Here is a 19,531-nt window from a genome sequence, read left to right on the forward strand (position 1 = left end):
CCTTGGTTGAAATTTTGTGCCCAAGGACAATTCCTTCAGTCACCATAAAGTGACATTTCTCCCAGTTAAAACCAGGTTAGTCTCTTGGCACCTTTTCAGGCAAGTGCTAGGTGATTAAGACAGGAGCTGAATGAGTCTCCATATATGAGAAGTCATCCATGAAGACTTCCAGGAATTTCTCCACCATATCAGAGAAGATGGATAACATGCACCTCTGAAAAGTTGCAGGAGCATTACACAGACCAAAAGGCATTCTCCTGTAGGCAAACACGCCAGAAGGACAAGTGAATGCTGTTTTCTCTTGGTCCTGAGGGTCTACTGTAATTTGGTTGTAGCCTGAATAGCCATCCAAAAAGCAATAATAATCATGACAGTAGTCTTTCTAGCATTTGGTCTATGAATGGCAAAGAAAAATGATCCTTTCTGGTGGCTTTGAGCCTTCTGTAGTCAATACACATGCGCCACCCAATGACTGTTCGTGTAGGAACCAGTTCATTTTTTCATTATGAACTACTGTCATGCCTCCTTTTTGGGACAACTTGGACAGGGCTCACCCAGGGGCTATCAGAAATAGGATAAATAATCCCAGCCTCTAGTAATTTAGTGACCTCCTTCTGCACCACCTCCTTCATGGCTGGATTTAGCCGCCTTTGTGGTTGGACCACTGGTTTGGCATTATCCTCTAATAGGATCTTGTGCATGCATCTTGCTGGGCTAATGCCCTTAAGATCACTTATGGACCACGCAAGAGCTGTCTTGTGTGTCCTTAGCACTTGAATAAGTGCTTTCTCTTCCTGTAGATTTAAAGCAGAGCTTATAATCACTGGAAAAGTGTCACCCTCTCCCAGAAATGCATACTTCAGGGATGGTGGTAGTGGTTTGAGTTCAGGTTTGGGAGGCTATCCTCCTGAGGAATTTTCAAAAATTCTTTTGTTTCCTCTGGTTCTTCCTGATCAGGCTGAGCATCCTTGAAGATGTCCTCAAGCTCTGATTCTAGACTTCCAGTCATATTGATCTCTTCCACCAAAGAGTCAATAATGTCAGCGCCCATGCAGTCATTTAATGTGTCTGGATGCTGCATAGCTTTTACAGCATTCAACTTGAACTCATCCTCATTGACTCTCAGAGTTACTTCCCCTTTTTGTACATCAATGAGAGTTCGTCCAGTTGCTAGGAAAGGTTCCTAGAATGAGAGTTGCCACTCTTGTGCTCCTCCATTTCCAGCACTACAAAGTCAGTTGGAAAGGCAAATGGCCCAACCTTGACAATCATGTCCTCAATTATGCCTGATGGATATTTAATGGAGCCATCAGCAAGTTGGAGGCATATCCGGGTTGGTTTAACTTCTTCAGTCAACCCAAGCTTTCTGATAGTGGATTGATGAGCGGATAATTTGTACGCTTTTTGGCATTGTTTTTAGTATGTTTTTAGTATATTTGGTTTAGTTTTTAGTATATTTTTATTAGTTTTTAGTTAAAATTCACTTTTCTAGACTTTACTATGAGTTTGTGTGTTTTTCTGTGATTTCAGGTATTTTCTGGCTGAAATTGAGGGATCGGAGCAAAAATCTGATTCAGAGACTCAAAAGGACTGCAGATGCTGTTGGATTCTGACCTCCCTGCACTCGAAGTGGATTTTCTGGAGCTTCAGAAGCCCAATTGGCGCGCTCTAAACGGCGTTGGAAAGTAGACATCTGGGCTTTCCAGCAATATATGATAGTCCATACTTTGCCCAGATTTGATGGCCCAACCGGCGTTCAAAGTCACCTCAAGAAATCCCAGCGTAAACGCTGGAACTGGCACCAAATGGGAGTAAACGCCCAAACTGGCATAAAAGCTGGCGTTAACTCCAAGAAGAGTCTCTACACGAAAATGCTTCATTGCTCAGCCCAAGCACACACCAAGTGGGCCCGGAAGTGGATTTTTTATGTCATTTACTCATCTCTGTACACCTAGGCTACTAGTTTCCTATAAATAGGACCTTTACTATTGTATTTTCATCTTTTGATCATGTTTTGATGATTGAACCTCATTGGGAGGCTGGCCTCACGGCCATGCTAGACCTTGTCTATGTATTTCAACGGTGGAGTTTCTACACACCATAGATTAAGGTGTGGAGCTCTGCTGTACCTCGAGTATAATGCAATTACTATTGTTCTTCTATTCAATTCCGCTTGTTCTTGTCCAAGATATCACTTGTTCTTCAACTGATGAAGGTGATGATTGACACTCATCATCATTCTCACTCATGAACAAAGTGATGACAACCACTCTTGTTCTACAAGCATACGAGGCTCTAGTGTTTATCTCTTGGATTCTTTAATCGAAATCTTCGTGGTATAGGCGAGAACTGATGGCGGCATTCAAGAGAATCCGGAAGGTCTAACCTTGTCTGTGGTATTCTGAGTAGGATTCAATGATTGAATGACTGTGACGTGCTTCAAACTCCTGAGGGCGGGGCGTTAGTGACAGACGCAAAAGAATCACTGGATTCTATTCCGGCCTGATTGAGAACCGACAGATGGATAGCCGTGCCGTGACAGGGTGCGTTGAACATTTCCAATGAGAGGATGGGAGGTAGCCACTGACAACGGTGAAACTCTTGCATAAGCTTGTCATGGAAAGGAGTAAGAAGGATTGGATGAAGACAGTAGGAAAGCAGAGAGACGGAAGGGAAGGCATCTTCATACGCTTATCTGAAGTTCCTACCAATGAATTACATAAGTATCTCTATCTTTATCTTTATGCTTTATTCGTTTATCACTATACCCAATTGAGTCTGCCTGACTGAGATTTACAAGGTGACCATAGCTTGCTTCATACCAACAATCTCCGTGGGATCGACCCTTACTCACGTAAGGTATTACTTGGACGACCCAGTGCACTTGCTGGTTAGTTGTGCGAAGTTGTAGTGATCACAATTTCGCGCACCAAGTTTTTGGCGCCGTTGCCGGGGATTGTTCAAGTTTGGAGCAAGCTTTTGTCCGGTAACATCAGTGCCAAATTTCTGATCCGGCAACAAGCACCAAGTTTTTGGCGCCGTGCGGGGATTGTTTGTGTATGGACAACTGACGGTTCATCTTGTTGCTTAGATTAGGTTTTCTTCAGAATTCTTAAGAATGAATTCTAGTGTTTCAAGGTGATGTTCTTATCATCACCAAAGCTGATTGATTCTCATCAATTTAGCTCTTGAATGCAATGTCCTGCTGAAGCTTGGCCGGCCATGTCTAATTCCTTTAGACTAAAGCTTTAGACTAACATTGCATGATTCATGGAATTCTCATTAAGAATTTTGATACCTTATTTTCCTTTCACTTAATTTTCGAAAAAGCACAAAAAAATTTATAAAATCATAAAATCCAAAAATATTTCTTGTTTAAGTCTAGTGTCTCATTTTAAGTTTGGTGTCAATTGCATGTTTCTGTTTTCTTGCATTTTTCGAATTTATGCAGGTGTCTAATAATCTTCAAGTTGTTCTTGATGATTTTCTTGTTTTGATCTTTGAATTCTATTGACTTGAGTGTTTTGTTGTTTCTCATATGCATCTCATTTTGTTAGTGTCAGTAGTATACAAACTGCTAAGTTTGGTGTCTTGCATGCATTGTTATTTGATTTTATTTGCATTTTGATTATTCCTCATTATTAAAAATCCAAAAATATTTTTAATTTGTGTCTTTTCAAGTCAATAACACAGAGAATTGAAGATTTAGAACATACTGCAGAGGAATCACACAGAAAAAGCTGGGCATTCAAAAATGCCAGTGAAGAAGACAGACTGGCATTTAAACGCCAGCCAGGGTACTGGTTGGGCGTTTAACGCCAAAAGGGTAGAGTTTTGGGCGTTAAACGCCAGAATGTGCACCATTCTGGGCGTTTAACGCCAGGATGGCACAAGGGGGAAGATTTTGTTTTTCAAAATCAATTTTTTTTCAAGTTTTCAAAGTTTTTCAAAATCAATCTTTTTCAAATCAAATCTTTTCAATCAAATGTTTTCAAAATCAATTTCTTTCCTTTTTCAAGATACTTACTAACAATTAATGATTTGATTGAACATTTCAAGTATGTTGCCTTTTCTGTTGAGGAAGGTTTAATGTTTGAATCATATCTTTCTTGTTAGGCAAGTCATTAATTTTTAAAAATCAATCTTTTTAAAATTGTTTTCAAATCATATCTTTTCAATCATATCTTTTTAAAACCATAACTTTCAATCAAATCTTTTTAATCACATCTTTTCAAAATAATTTTCAATCAAATCTTTTATTTCTAAATTCAAAATCTTTTCAAAAATCATTTGATTCTTTCCCACTTTTATTTTCGAAAGTCAATTAGTGTTTTCAAAAATATTTTCAAAATCTTTACTTAATTTTCGAAAATTACTTCCCTTCTTCTTACATCCTTCCATTTATGGACTAACACTATCCCTTAATGCAAAATTCGAACTCCATCTTCTTTGATAAGTTCGAATTTTCTACTTCTGCCTTCTAAATTTCTTTTCCTCTGACACCTCAAGGAATCTCTATACTGTGACATAGAGGATTCCATATTTTCTTGTTTTCTTCTCTTTCATATGAACAGGAACAAAGACAAGGGCATTCTTGTTGAAGCTGACCCTGAACCTGAAAGGACCTTAAAGCGAAAGCTAAGAGAAACTAAGGCACAACTCTCTGTTGAGGACCTGACCAAATTCTTCAAAGAAGAAGAACCCATGGCAGCCGAAAACAACAACAATGCCAACAATGCAAGGAAGGTGCTGGGTGACTTTACTGCACCTACTCCCGACTTCTATGGGAGAAGCATCTCTATCCCTGCCATTGGAGCAAACAACTTTGAGCTTAAGCCTCAATTAGTTTCTCTAATGCAACAGAATTGCAAGTTCCATGGACTTCCAATGGAAGATCCTCATCAGTTTTTAGCTGAGTTCTTGCAAATCTGTGACACAGTCAAGACTAATGGGGTTGACCCTGAGGTCTACAGACTGATGTTATTCCCTTTTGCTGTAAGAGACAGAGCTAGAATATGGTTGGACTCACAACCTAAAGAAAGCCTGGACTCATGGGAAAAGCTAGTCAATGCCTTCTTGGCAAAGTTCTTTCCACCTCAAAAATTGAGTAAGCTTAGAGTGGAAGTCCAAACCTTCAGACAGAAGGATGGAGAATCCCTCTATGAAGCTTGGGAAAGATTCAAACAATTAATCAGAAAGTGTCCTTCTGACATGCTTTCTGAATGGAGCATCATAGGTATTTTCTATGATGGTCTCTCTGAACTATCCAAGATATCTTTGGATAGCTCTGCTGGAGGATCTCTTCATCTGAAGAAGACGCCTACAGAAGCTCAAGAGCTCATTGAAATGGTTGCAAATAACCAATTCATGTACACTTCTGAAAGGAATCCTGTGAACAATGGGACAAGTCAGAAGAAAGGAGTTCTTGAGATTGATGCTCTGAATGCCATACTGGCTCAGAACAAGATATTGACTCAACAAGTCAATTTGATTTCTCAAAGTCTGTCTGGAATGCAAAATGCACCAAGCAGTACTAAGGATGCTTCATCTGAGAAGAAGCTTATGATCCTGAGAACCCTTCAATGGAAGAGGTGAATTACATGGGAGAACCCTATGGAAACACCTATAATTCTTCATGGAGAAATCACCCAAAATTCTCATGGAAGATTCAAGAGAGACCTCAACAAGGTTTCAACAACAATAATGGTGGAAGAAACAGGTTTAGCAATGGCAAACCTTTTCCATCATCTTCTCAGCAACAGACAGAGAGTTCTAAGCAGAATACCTCTGACTTAGCAACAATGGTCTCTGATCTAATCAAAACCACTCAAAGTTTTATGACTGAAACAAGATCCTCCATCAGAAATTTGGAAGGACAAGTGGGTCAGCTGAGCAAGAAAATTACTGAACTCCCTCCTAGTACTCTCCCAAGCAATACTGAAGAAAATCCAAAAGGAGAGTGCAAAGCCATTAACATGGCCGAATTCTGGGAGGAAGAAGAGGCAGTGAACGCCACTGAGGAAGACCTCACTGGACGTCCACTGGCCTCCAATGGGTTCCCTAATGAGGAACCATGGGAATCTGAGGCTCAAAATGAGACCATAGAGATTCCATTGGACTTACTTCTGCCATTCATAAGCTCTGATGAGTATTCTTCCTCTGAAGAGGATGAGTATGTCACTGAAGAGCAAGTTGCTAAATACCTTGGAGCAATCATGAAGTTAAATGACAAGTTGTTTGGAAATGAGACTTGGGAGGATGAACCCCCTTTGCTCACCAAAGAACTGGATGACTTGTCTAGGCAGACATTACCTCAAAAGAGACAAGATCCTGGGAAGTTTTCAATACCTTGTACCATAGGCACCATAACCTTCAAGAAGGCTCTGTGTGACTTAGGGTCAAGTGTAAACCTCATGCCTCTCTCTGTAATGGAGAAGCTAGGGATCTTTGAGGTACAAGCTGCAAGAATCTCACTAGAGATGGCAGACAACTCATGAAAACAAGCTTATGGACTTGTAGAGAATGTTTTGGTTAAGATTGAAGACCACTACATCCCTACTGATTTCATAGTCCTAGAGACTGGGAAGTGCATGGATGAATCTATCATCCTTGGTAGACCCTTCCTAGCCACAGCAAAGGTTGTGATTGATGTTGATGGAGGTGAACTGACCATTCAAGTGAATGAAAAATCCTTTGTGTTTAAGGCTCAAGGATATCCCTCTATCACCATGGAGAAGAAGCATGAAGAGCTCCTCTTAATTCAGAGACAAACAGAGCCCCCACAGTCAAACTTTAAGTTTGGTGTTGGGAGGCCACAACCAAACTCTAAGTTTGGTGTTGAACCCCCACATTCAAACTCTAAGTTTGGTGTTGGGAGGTTCCAACATTGCTCTGAGCATTTGTGAGGCTCCATGAGAGCCCTCTGTCAAGCTACTGACATTAAAGAAGCGCTTGTTGGGAGGCAACCCAATGATTATATTTTATCCATTTCCCTTGTTATTTTATGTTTTTTGTAGGTTGATGATCATAAGAAGTCACAAAATCAATTGAAAAAGCAAAAACAGAATGAAAAACAGGAAGAAAAATAGCACACCCTGGAGGAAGAACTCACTGGCATTTAAACGCCAGTGAGGCTAGCAGTTGGGCGTTTAACGCCCAGTCTGGCACCATTCTGGGCGTTTAACGCCAGAAAGGGGCACCAGACTGGCGTTAAACGCCAGGAAGGGGCAAGAACCTGGCGTTAAACGCCAGAAATGGGCACCAGCCCGGCGTTTAACGCCAGAATTGGCTCAAAACGTGTTTTTGAATGCCATTTGGTGCAGGGATGACTTTTCCTTGACACCTAAGGATCTGTGGACCCCACAGGATCCCCACCAACCCACCACCCATCTTTCTCTTTACCACTCACATCCATCCTTCCAAAAACCCCCACCTATCAAATCCCACTATCATCATCACTCCTTCATTTTCACACACCCTAAACACTACTTCTTCCCCTAATGGCCGAAACACAAAGCCATTCCCTTCTTCCTCATTTCTTCTTCTTCTACTCTCTTCTTTCTTCTTTTGCTCGAAGACGAGCAAACCTTTTAAGTTTGGTGTGGTAAAAGCATTGCTTTTTGTTTTTCCATAACCATTTATGGCATCCAAAGCCGGTTCAACTGAGAAGGCATGACCTCAAGCCCATCACTAAGAAAAGGATGGAGCAAACAAGAGACCCCTCTCATCAAGAGATCCCTGAGATGCCTCAAGGGATGCACTTTCCTCCACAAGACTATTGGGAGCAAATCAACACCTCCCTTGGAGAATTGAGTTCCAACATGGGACAACTAAGGGTGGAGCACCAAGAACACTCCATTCTCCTCCATGAAATTAGAGAAGATCAAAGAATCATGAGAAAGGAGCAACAAAGGCAAGGAAGAGATATTGAGGAGCTCAAGCACTCCATAAGACCTTCAAAAGGAAGAACAAGCCGCCATCACCAAGGTGGACCCGTTCTTTAATCTCCTTGTTCTTTATTTTTCCTGTTTTTTGAAATTTTCATGCTTATGTTTGTCTATGTTTGTGTCTTATGATCATTAGTGTCTTAGTGCCTATGCCTTAAAGCTATGAATATGAATCCATCACCTTTCTTAAATGAAAACTGTTTTTATCACAAAAGAACAAGAAGTACAGGATTTCAAATTCATCTTTAAAACTAGCTTAATTAGTTTGATGTGGTGACAATACTTTTTGTTTTCTGAATGTATGCTTGAACAGTGCATGTCTTTTGAATTTGTGGTTCATGAATGTTAAAATTGTTGGCTCTTGAAAGAATGATGAAAAAGGAGACATGTTACTGAGGATCTGAAAAATCATAAAAATGATTCTTGAAGCAAGAAAAAGCAGTGAATACAAAAAAAAAAAGAAAGGGGAAAAAAAGAAGGAGAAAAACGAAAAAAAAGGAGAAAGAGAAAAAGAAAGAAAAAGAAAGAAATAAAGTTGTGATCCAAGGCAAAAAAGAGTGTGCTTAAGAACCCTGGACACCTCTAATTGGGAACTTTAGCAAAGCTGAGTCACAATCTGAAAAGGTTCACCCAATTATGTGTCTGTGGCATGTATGTATCCGGTGGTAATACTGGAAGACAGAGTGCTTTGGGCCACGGCCAAGACTCAATAAGTAGCTGTGTTCAAGAATCATCATACTTAACTAGGAGAATCAATAACACTATCTGGATTCTGAGTTCCTAAAGAAGCCAATCATTCTGAATTTCAAAGGATAAAGTGAGATGCCAAAACTGTTCGGAGGCAAAAAGCTACTAGTCCCGCTCATCTAATGTGGAGCTAAGTTTCATTGATAATTTGGAGTCTATAGTACATTCTCTTCTTTTTATCTTATTTGATTTTCAGTTGCTTGGGGACAAGCAACAATTTAAGTTTGGTGTTGTGATGAGCGGATAATTTGTACGCTTTTTGGCATTGTTTTTAGTATGTTTTTAGTATATTTGGTTTAGTTTTTAGTATATTTTTATTAGTTTTTAGTTAAAATTCACTTTTCTGGACTTTACTATGAGTTTGTGTGTTTTTCTGTGATTTCAGGTATTTTCTGGCTGAAATTGAGGGATCGGAGCAAAAATCTGATTCAGAGACTGAAAAGGACTGCGGATGCTGTTGGATTCTGACCTCCCTGCACTCGAAGTGGATTTTCTGGAGCTACAGAAGCCCAATTGGCGCGCTCTCAACGGCGTTGGAAAGTAGACATCCTGGGCTTTCCAGCAATATATGATAGTCCATACTTTGCCCAAGATTTGATGGCCCAAACCGGCGTTCAAAGTCACCTCAAGAAATCCCAGCGTTAAACGCTGGAACTGGCACCAAAATGGGAGTTAAACGCCCAAACTGGCATAAAAGCTGGCGTTTAACTCCAAGAAGAGTCACTACACGAAAATGCTTCATTGCTCAGCCCAAGCACACACCAAGTGGGCCCGGAAGTGGATTTTTTATGTCATTTACTCATCTCTGTACACCCTAGGCTACTAGTTTCCTATAAATAGGACCTTTTACTATTGTATTTTCATCTTTTGATCATGTTTTGATGATTGAACCCTCATTGGGAGGCTGGCCTCACGGCCATGCCTAGACCTTGTTCTTATGTATTTTCAACGGTGGAGTTTCTACACACCATAGATTAAGGTGTGGAGCTCTGCTGTACCTCGAGTATTAATGCAATTACTATTGTTCTTCTATTCAATTCCGCTTGTTCTTTGTCCAAGATATCACTTGTTCTTCAACTTGATGAAGGTGATGATTGACACTCATCATCATTCTCACTCATGAACAAAGTGACTGACAACCACTCTTGTTCTACAAGCATACGAGGCTCTAGTGTTTATCTCTTGGATTCTTTAATCGGAATCTTCGTGGTATAGGCGAGAACTGATGGCGGCATTCAAGAGAATCCGGAAGGTCTAACCTTGTATGTGGTATTCTGAGTAGGATTCAATGATTGAATGACTGTGACGTGCTTCAAACTCCTGAGGGCGGGGCGTTAGTGACAGATGCAAAAGAATCACTAGATTCTATTCCGGCCTGATTGAGAACCGACAGATGGATAGCCGTGCCGTGACAGGGTGCGTTGAACATTTCCAATGAGAGGATGGGAGGTAGCCACTGACAACGGTGAAACCCTTGCATAAGCTTGCCATGGAAAGGAGTAAGAAGGATTGGATGAAGACAGTAGGAAAGCAGAGAGACGGAAGGGAAGGCATCTTCATACGCTTATCTGAAGTTCCTACCAATGAATTACATAAGTATCTCTATCTTTATCTTTATGCTTTATTCGTTTATCGCTATACCCAATTGAGTCTGCCTGACTGAAATTTACAAGGTGACCATAGCTTGCTTCATACCAACAATCTCCGTGGGATCGACCCTTACTCAAGTAAGGTATTACTTGGACGACCCAGTGCACTTGCTGGTTAGTTGTGCGAAGTTGTAGTGATCACAATTTCGCGCACCATGGATGCAGGTATTAGATTGATGCTTGCTCCAAGGTCACACAGGGCTGTCTTGGTGCAAGCATCTTCTAATGTGCATGGTATCATAAAGCTTCCTGGATCTTGAAGCTTTTCTGGTAAGCTTTTCAGAATGACTGCACTGCATTCTTCAGTGAGAAATACTTTTTCAGTTTCTCTCCAATCCTTCTTATGGCTTAAGATTTCCTTCATGAATTTAGCATAAGAAGGTATTTGCTCAAGTGCCTCTGCAAACAGAATCTTTATTTCAAGAGTCCTTAGATAGTCTGCAAAGCGGGCAAATTGCTTATCCTGTTCCGCTTGGCGGAGTTTCTGTGGATAAGGCATCTTGGCTTTATATTCTTCAACCTTGGTTGCTGCAGGTTTATTCCTTACAGAAGTGGTTGGAGAAGCCTTTTTTGAGGGGTTACTATCAGCACTCTCAGGTGTCTGGTTTCCCTTTAGCGTTTGAACGCCAGGATTGGGTGGAAAATGGGCGTTTAACGCCAACTTTCCCCCTTTTCTGGCGTTTGAACGCCAGAACTGGGCAGGGAATGGGCGTTTAACGCCAGCTTTCCCCCCTTTTCTGGCGTTTGAACGCCAATAGTATTCCTCTCTGGGCTCTTACTGTCCTCAGAGGGATTTTGGATAGTGGTTTGGCAATCCTCTGTCAATTGTTCCTTTGTTGGCTTTTTGCTACTTTGAGCAGTGTTATTCAATGTCTTCCCACTCCTCAGTTGAACTGCTTGGCATTCTTCTGTTATCTGTTTAGATAGCTGCTGTTTTGCCTGATTCAACTGTGATTCTATATTCTTGTTAGCAATTTTAGTTTCTTGGAGCATCTCTTTAAATTCTGCTAACTGTTTTGCCATCAGGTGTAACTGCTGATTAAGCTCAATCATCTGTTCTTGAGGATTAGGATCAGTGGCTACTGTCATAACTTCTTCTTTTGCGGAGAACTCATTGCTAGAGTACAAATGTTGATTTCTAGCAACAGTATCTATAAGCTCTTGAGTCTCCTCAATCGTCTTCCTCATATGTATAGATCCACCTGCTGAGTGGTCTAGAGACATCTGAGCTTTTTCTGTAAGCCCATAGTAGAAGATGTCTAACTGTACCCACTCTGAAAACATTTCAGAGGGGCATTTTCTTAGCATACCTCTATACCTCTCCTAGGCATTATAAAGGGATTCATTATCCTCTTGTTTAAAGCCTTGGATGTCCAGCCTTAGCTGTGTCATCCTTTTTGGAGGGTAAAATTGATTCAGGAATTTGTCTGATAACTGTTTTCATGTCTTTATGCTTGCTGTAGGTTGGTTATTCAACCACCTCTTAGCTTGATCTTTTACAGCAAATGGAAACAGTAATAGCCTGTAGACATCCTGATCCACATCTTTATCACGTACTGTGTCAGCAATTTGTAAGAATTATGCCAGAAACTCAGTAGGTTCTTCCTGTGGAAGACCAGAATACTGGCAATTTTGCTGCACCATGATAATGAGTTGAGGATTTAGCTCAAAGCTACTAGCTTTAATGGGAGGTATACAAATGCTATTCCCATATGCAGCTGTAATGGGGTTAGCATACGACCCTAGAGTCCTTTTGGACTGTTCATTCCCATTTATGTCCATGATGGAGAAAAGGGAATTGATGTGAATAGTAATCAAGATATATATGTATATATATTTTTTTGAAAAGAGGAAAGATAAAAACAACAAAGAGACACCAAACTTAAAATTTTTCAGAAAATCAAACATAAATTTTCGAAAACCTAAAGAAAAATGCAAAGAAGACACCAAACTTAGAATTTTTAAAGATCAAAAAGGGACTAAGAACAAGTAATTTCGAAAAAAAAATAAAAGAAAAACAAAAGCATGTAATTGACACCAAACTTAAAATATGAAATTATACTCAAATAAAAGACTCTAAACCAACAAAATAAAACAGTCCTAATCTAAGCAACAAAATAAACCGTTAGTTGTCCAAACTCAAACAATCCCCGGCAACGGCGCCAAAAACTTGGTGCACGAAATTGCAATAACACTTTCGCAATCCCACACAACTAACCAGCAAGTGCACTGGGTCGTCCAAGTAATACCTTACGTGAGTAAGGGTCGATCCCACGGAGATTGTCGGCTTGAAGCAAGCTGTGGTTATCTTGTAACTCTTAGTCAGGATATAAAAAATTATCAGGATTGATTGTGAAAAGCAAAAGAACATGAAATAAGTACTTGTTTTGCAGTAATGGAGAATAGGTTGAGGTTTTGGAGATGCTCTGTCTTCTGAACCTCTGCTTTCCTACTGTCTTCTTCTTCAAACACGCAAGGCTCCATCCATGGCAAGCTATATGTAGGGTTACACCGTTGTCAATGGCTACCTCCCATCCTCTCAGTGAAAATGTTCAACGCGCTCTGTCACAGCACGGCTAATCATCTGTCGGTTCTCAATCGGATTGGAATAGAATCCAGTGATTCTTTTGCGTCTGTCACTAACGCCCAGCCCTCAGGAGTTTGAAGCTCATCACAGTCATTCAATCCTTGAATCCTACTCAGAATACCACAGACAAGGTTTAGACCTTCCGGATTCTCTTGAATGCCGCCATCAATTCTAGCTTATACCACGAAGATTCTGATTAAGGAATCCAAGAGATATCTACTCAATCTAAGGTAGAACGGAGGTGGTTGTCAGGCACACGTTCATAGTTGAGAATGATGATGAGTGTCACGGATCATCACATTCATCAGGTTTAAGAACAAGTGATATCTTAGAATGGAAGCAAGCATGACTGAATGAAAAACAGTAGTAATTGCATTAATCTATCAAGACACAACAGAGCTCCTCATCCCCAACCATGGGGTTTAGAGACTCATACTGTAGAAGACACAATGAGAAACGTGTAAAGTGTCATGAGGTACAGATACAATGTCAAAAGATCCTATTAATAGTGAACTAGTAACCTAGGGTTTACAGAAATGAGTAAATGACAGAAAAATCCACTTCCAGGCCCACTTGGTGTGTGCTTGGGCTGAGCATTGAAGCATTTTCGTGTAGAGACTCTTTCTGGAGTTAAACGCCAGCTTTTATGCCAGTTTGGGCGTTTAACTCCAATTTTTATGCCAGTTTCAGCGTTAAACGCTGGGAATTCTGAAGCTGATTTGCAACGCCGGTTTGGGCCATCAAATCTCGGGCAAAGTATGGACTATTATACATTGCTGGAAAGCCCAGGATGTCTACTTTTCAACGCCGTTGAGAGCGCACGAATGGGGTTTCTGTAGCTCCAGAAAATCCACTTCGAATGCAGGGAGGTCAGAATCCAACAGCATCTGCAGTCCTTTTCAGTCTCTGAATCAGATTTTTGCTCAGGTCCCTCAATTTCAGCCAGAAAATACCTGAAATCACAGAAAAACACACAAACTCATAGTAAAGTCCAGAAAAGTGAATTTTAACTAAAAACTAATAAAAATGTAATACAAACTAACTAAAATATACTCAAAACATACTGAAAATAATGCCAAAAAGCGTATAAATTATCCGCTCATCACATAGTTACTCAATACTAATGATCATGAGGTAGAGACACAAAACATAAACACACATATAGTATAAAAATCGAAAAACCAAAAAAATAAGAACAAGGAATGAGTCCACCTTAGTGATGGTGGCACTTTCTTCTTGAAGAACCAAGGATGCTTTTTTTTTTGAGCTCCTTGATGTCTCTTCCTTGCCTCTGCTGCTTGATCCCTAGTGATTTTGGTGCTCCTATCCTTAGTTGCTCCCAATAATTGTGTGAAGGAAAATATATCCCCTGAGGTATCTCAGGGATCTCTTGATTTGCAGTCAAATGCTTTTCTACTGAGCTATGGACCCTTGAGATGAGTCTCTCCATCTCCCATGACTCAGAGGTGGAAGCAATTGTCTTCCCTTTCCTCTTTCTTGAGGTTTCTCTGGCCTTAGGTGCCATAAATGGTTATGAAAAAACAAAAAAGCTATGCTTTTACCATACCAAACTTAGAATATTGCTCGCCCTCGAGCAAAAGAAGAAAGAATAGAAGAAGAAGAAGAAGATATGGAGGAGAGGGAGAGATGTTTGTGTTTCGGCCATGTAGGGTGGGTTTGGGTGGGAAGGATGGATGGATGTGAGTGGTGAAGAGGTGATGGAAAAGAGAGATTGAGGTAGGTGGGGATCCTGTGGGGTCTACAGATCCTGAGGTGTCAAGGATTTACATCCCTGCACCAGTAAGGCGTGTAAAACGCCCTCTGCATACATTCCAGGCATTCAACGCCAGATTGATGCTTGTTTCTGGCGTTGAACGCCAGCTTCATGCTTGTTTTGGGCGTTCAACGCCCATTTGCAGCATGTTTCTGGCGTTGAACGCCCGTTCCATGCTTGTTTTTGGAGTTCAGCGCCAGCTCTCCTCAGAGTGTATTCCTGGCGTTTAAATGCCAGGATGTTACTTATTTCTGGCATTCAACGCCAGCCAGATGCTCTTTACTGGCGTTGAATGCCAAAAAGTCCTTCCTCTAGAGTGTGCTTTTTTTCTGCTTGTTTTTTAATCTGTTTTTAATTTTAGTATTTATTTTGTGACTCCACATGATCATGAACCTAATAAAACATAAAAGAACAATAAAAAGAAAAATAAAATTAGATAAATAAAAATTGGGTTGCCACCCAATAAGCGCTTCTTTAATGTCAATAGCTTGACAGTAGGCTCTCATGGAGCCACACAGGTGATCAGGTCAATGTTTGTAGACTCCCAACACCAAACTTAGAGTTTGGATGTGGGGAGTCAACACCAAACTTAGAGTTTGGTTGTGGCCTCCCAACACCAAACTTACAGTTTGATTGTGGGGGCTTTGTTTGACTCTGTACTGAGAGAAGCTTTTCATGCTTCCTCTCCATGGTTGCAGAAGAAGATCCATGAGCTTTAAACACAAGGTAGTCCGCATTTAATTGAAGGACTAGTTCTCCTCTGTCAACATCAATCACAGCTCCTGCTGTGGCTAGGAAGGGTCTTCCAAGGATGATGCATTCATCCTCCTCCTTCCTAGTGTCTAAGATTATGAAATCAGCAGGGATGTAAAGACCTTTAACCTTCACTAACACGTCCTCTACTAATCCATAAGCTTGTCTTACTGACTTGTCTGCCATTTGTAATGAGAATATGGTATGTTGTACCTCAATGATCCCCAGCTTCTCCATTACAGAGAGTGGCATAAGATTTATACCTGGCCCTAGGTCACACAGAGCCTTTTCAAAGGTCATGGTGCCTATGATACAAGGTATTAAGAATTTACCAGGATCTTGTTTCTTTTGAGGTAAAGTTTGCTGAACCCATGTATCTAGTTCACCAATGAGCAAGGGAGGTTCACCTTCCCAAGTCTCATTTCCAAATAACTTGGCATTCAACTTCAAGATGGCTCCTAGATATTGAGCAACTTACTCTCCAGTTACATCTTCATCCTCTTCAGAGGAAGAATAGTCTTCAGAGCTCATGAATGGCAGAAAGAGGTTTAATGGAATCTCTATGGTCTCTATATGAGCCTCAGATTCCTTTGGGTCCTCAATAGGGAGCTCCTTCTTGGTTGGGAGACGTCCCATGAGGTCTTCCTCATTGGGATTCACGTCCCCCCCTTCCTCCTTGCATTCGGCCATATTGACTATATCAATGGCCTTGCATTCTCTCTTTGGATTCTCTTCTGTATTGCTTGGGAGAGTACTAGGAGGAGTTTCAGTGACTTTCTTACTCAGCTGGCCCACTTGTGCCTCCAAATTTCTAATGGAGGACCTTATTTCACTCATGAAGCTTAAAGTGGCCTTAGACAGATCAGAGACTATATTTGCTAAGTTAGAGGTGCTCTGCTCAGAATTCTCTGTCTGTTGCTGAGAAGATGATGGAAAAGGCTTGCCATTCCTAAACCTGTTTCTTCCACCATTATTAAAGCCTTGTTGAGGCTTTTGTTGATCCTTCCATGAGAAATTTGGATGATTTTTCCATGAAGAATTATAGGTGTTTCCAAAAGGTTCACCCATGTAATTTACCTCTGCCATTGCAGGGTTTTCAGGATCATAAGCTTCTTCTTCAGAAGATGCCTCTTTAGTACTGTTGGATGTATTCTTCCATCAAACTTGGACGTAGGTGTGGTATAATCACAAAGTATCCTTCTTGCATTGTTGTTGTTGGGTTCGACTGCCATCTCCTTTTCTTGTTCGAAAATTTCAGCAAGGTTGTCTCTGGATTGTTGTAATTTAGCTTCTCTTAGTTTCCTCTTCAGAGTCTTTTCAAGTTCTGGATCAACTTCAACAAGAATGCCTTTTTCATTGTTCCTGCTCATATGAGAAAGAAGAGAACAGAAAAGGAAGAGGAATCCTCTATGTCACAGTAAGGAGGTTCCTTATTGTTAGTAGAAGAAGAAAGGGAATAAGAGTGAAGAAGAATGAATAATCCAAACACAAGGGTGAGGATAGAGGCAGTAATTTGAGATGAAGAGAAATGTTAGTAAATGAATAAATAAATAGAATAAGATGGGAGACAGAAGTTTTCGAAAATAATTTTGAAAAGGAGTTAATGATTTTCGAAAATTAAGATAAGAAATAAAATTAAAATTAAAATTTAAAATAATTAATCAATTAAAAAGAATTTTGAAAAAGAGGTGAGGTATTTTCGAAAATTATAGAGAGAAAATTAGTTAGGTGATTTTGAAAAAGATAAGAAACAAACAAAAGTTAATTGGTTAGTTTGAAAAAGATTTGAAAATCAAATTTGAAAAGATACGAAGATAAGAAGATAGTTTGAAATCAAATATTTGAAAAAGATAAAATTTTGAAAAAGATATAATATAAAAGATATGATAAGAAAGATTTAATTTTTAAAATTAAAATTGATTACTTTACTAACAAGAAACTAAAAGATAAGATTCTAGAATTTAAAGATTGAACCTTTCTTAACAAGAAAGTAACAAACTTCAAATTTTTGAATCAATCATATTAATTGTTAGCATAATTTTCGAAAATAAAGATAAAACTAAGAAAAATATTTTTGAAAAATATTTTAAATAATTTTCGATAATTAATAAGAAAAATGAAAAAGATTTGATTTTTGAAAAAGTTTTGAAAAAGATAAGATTTTTAAAATTGAAAATTTGACTTGACTTACAAGAAATAACTAATTTTAAAAATTTTTTGACTAAGTCAACCCAAAATTTCGAAATTTTTGAGGAAATTATGGAAAAGATATTTTTTTGATTTTTTAAATTTTTAATGATGAGTGAGAAAAACACAATTATGACCCAAAACATGAAAATTTTGGATCAAAACGCATTATGCATGCAAGAACACTATGAATGTCAAGATGAACACCAAGAACACTTTGAAGATCATGATGAACATCAAGAACATATTTTTGAAAAATTTTTGATGCAAAGAAAACATGCAAGACACCAAACTTAGAAATCTTTAAGGCTTAGACACTATGAATGCAAAAATGCACATGAAAAACAATAAAAGACACAAAACAAGAAAACATCAAGATCAAACAAGAAGACTTACCAAGAACAACTTGAAGATCATGAAGAACACTATAAATGCATGAATTTTCGAAAAATGCAAGAACAAGATGAATATGCAATTGACACCAAACTTAAAACATGACACAAGACTCAAACAAGAAACACAAAATATTTTTGGTTTTTTATCATTTTATGAATTTTTTTGTATTTTATTTTATATTTTTTGAAAAACATATAGGAAAAAGCAAGTAATGAATTCAAAGTCCTCAATCAAAATCCCAGGAATCATACCAGGTCAGTCTAAAGCTTGATGGCCAGCCAAGCTTCAGCATACCATTTTGAAACTCTAGAATTCATTTTTAAAAACTCTGAAGGATTTTTCGAAAACAAAGGGAAAATTTTGAAAAATATTTTTGAAAACTTTTTGAAAAGAAAATAAAAAAGAAAATTACCTAATCTGAGCAACAAGATGAACCGTCAGTTATCCATAATCGAACAATCCCTGGCAACGGCACCAAAAACTTGGTGGACGAAATTGTGATTCATACTTAAATTGTTGTTCGAAATTGATTCCCCAGTAATGGCCCCAAAAACTTGGTGCTCAATACCATGGTCTAAACATAATTTCACAACTTCGCTCAACTAACCAGCAAGTGTACTGGGTCGTCCAAGTAATAAACCTTACGTGAGTAAGGGTCGATCCCACAGAGATTGTTGGTATGAAGCAAGCTATGGTCATCTTGTAAATCTCAGTCAGGCGGATAATAAATTGTGATAGAGTTTTCGAATAATAATAATAAATAAACAGAAAATAAAGATAAAAATACTTATGTAGATCATTGATGGAAATTTCAGATAGGCGAATGAAGATGCTGTGCTCCTTCTGAATCTCTGCTTTCCTACTACCTTCATCCAATCCTTCATACTCCTTTCCATGGCAAGCTGTACGTAGGGCATCACCGTTGTCAATGGCTACATCCCATCCTCTCAGTGAAAAAGATCCAAATGCTCTGTCACGACACGGCTAATCATCTGTCGGTTCTCGATCATGTCGGAATAGAATCCCTTTATTCTTTTGCGTTTGTCATCATGCCCAACAATCGCGAGTTTGAAGCTCGTCACAGTCATTTAATCCCAGAATCCTACTCGGAATACCACAGACAAGGTTTAGACTTTCTGGATTCTCATGAATGCCACCATCAATTCTAGCTTATACCACGAAGACTCTGATCTCACGGAATGGAAGGCTCGGTTGTCAGGCGAGGGCAACCATGCGTCGTGCATCAAGAATCCAAGAGATACACACTCTAGCTTTCGCTTGAAGAACGGAAGTGGTTGTCAGGCATGCGTTCATAGGGACGGATGATGATGAGTGTCACGGATCATCACATCCATTAGGTTGAAGTACGAGTAGTATCTTAGAACAGAAATAAGATTGAATTTGAATAAAAGATAGTAGTAATTGCATTAAAACTTTGAGGTACAGCAGAGCTCCACACCCTTAATCTATGGTGTGTAGAAACTCCACCGTT

At 39.4% G+C, this 19,531-nt stretch overlaps 1 non-coding gene across 1 annotated transcript; it reads right to left on the bottom strand.

Annotated features, from left to right (window-relative positions):
• Positions 1-5,109: 5,109 nt before the first annotated feature.
• LOC130964057 (small nucleolar RNA R71) lies at positions 5,110-5,217 on the bottom strand. Its single transcript, XR_009080168.1, has one exon. It is a non-coding gene; the product is annotated as a small nucleolar RNA R71 (small nucleolar RNA).
• Between the last annotated feature and the right edge of the window lie 14,314 nt (positions 5,218-19,531).

The sequence above is a fragment of the Arachis stenosperma genome, chromosome 2 (genome assembly GCF_014773155.1).
Source record: "Arachis stenosperma cultivar V10309 chromosome 2, arast.V10309.gnm1.PFL2, whole genome shotgun sequence".
In the NCBI taxonomy this organism is placed as follows: Eukaryota; Viridiplantae; Streptophyta; class Magnoliopsida; order Fabales; family Fabaceae; genus Arachis; species Arachis stenosperma.